Source organism: Mandrillus leucophaeus, unplaced genomic scaffold (genome assembly GCF_000951045.1).
Source record: "Mandrillus leucophaeus isolate KB7577 unplaced genomic scaffold, Mleu.le_1.0 Scaffold182, whole genome shotgun sequence".
Lineage (NCBI taxonomy): Eukaryota > Metazoa > Chordata > Mammalia > Primates > Cercopithecidae > Mandrillus > Mandrillus leucophaeus.
The window spans coordinates 89091-90103 of NW_012101832.1; the positions used below are offsets into that span (position 1 = coordinate 89091).

Genomic DNA, 1013 nt, shown 5'->3' on the forward strand with positions numbered 1-1013 from the left:
CGGGAGGCTGAGGCAGGAGAATCACTTGAACCCAGGAGGCAGAGGTTGCAGTGAGCTGAGATCACACCACTGCACTCCAGCCTGGGTGACATAGTAAAAGACTCTGTCTCAAAAAAAAAGAATATGCCATAAACCAAGAATTATAATCATCTAATTTCATGGGCCTGGGATCCCCTTGAAAAACAATTAGCAAAGATATTAAATGTTGAATTTGTAAATACTTCCAAATAAAATCTTTTCAAAAGTTTTATTTCGAGATCTGAGCTTCCTTCTGTGCACATCACTTTTTAGATTTTGTGTTTGAAACAGCTACACAAAATTCCTGAGCAAAATTTTAAAGTGAAATTGAAATTTTAATGAAAGACTCTAACAGTACTTGCTTTTCTGGCGTGAATGAATGAAAATTGCTCGAAATGATGTAAGTGGACTTTGAACTCAATTGAACTTTGTTGTGTCAAGTATTTCGAAATTCTCACAATTTCAGAGAACCAAGCTGTGCAGCCAGAGTGAGTAGGGAAGAGACACAGCAGTTGTTGGCCGAGCACTGTGGAGAGTCTGTGGGCCAGCACCAGCACCCAGCAACTGTCAGTGGCCACAGATGCATGTGGCCCGTGTGCAGCAGCCAGCTCGGACAGGTGGCATCATGGATGAGGTGTTCTCCAAGCAGCTGGACCAGTGGATCAAGCAGCTGAACCAGTGAAAGTAGCTATCCAAGTCCCAGGTCAAGAGCCTCTGCAAGGACGCTAAAGAAATCCCAACAGAAGAATCCAATGCGCAAGAGGTTTGGTGTCCAGTCACGGTCTCTGGAGATAAGCGTGCGCAATTTCATGATCTCATGGAACTGTTTAGAAAATTACCAGATGGCCGGGCGCAATGGCTCATGCCTGTAATCCTAGCGCTTTGGGAGGCTGAGGCAGGTGGATCGTTTGAGATCAGAGTTGGAGACCAGCCTGGCTAACTCGGTGAAATCCTGTCTCTATAAAAATACAAAAAATTAGCCGGGCGAGGTGGCG

The 1013-nt window shown here is 44.9% G+C and overlaps 1 pseudogene; it reads left to right on the plus strand.

Annotated features, from left to right (window-relative positions):
* The first annotated feature begins 643 nt into the window (after positions 1–643).
* The window catches only part of LOC105537934, an 8888-nt pseudogene continuing 8518 nt past the window's right edge, over positions 644–1013 (plus strand).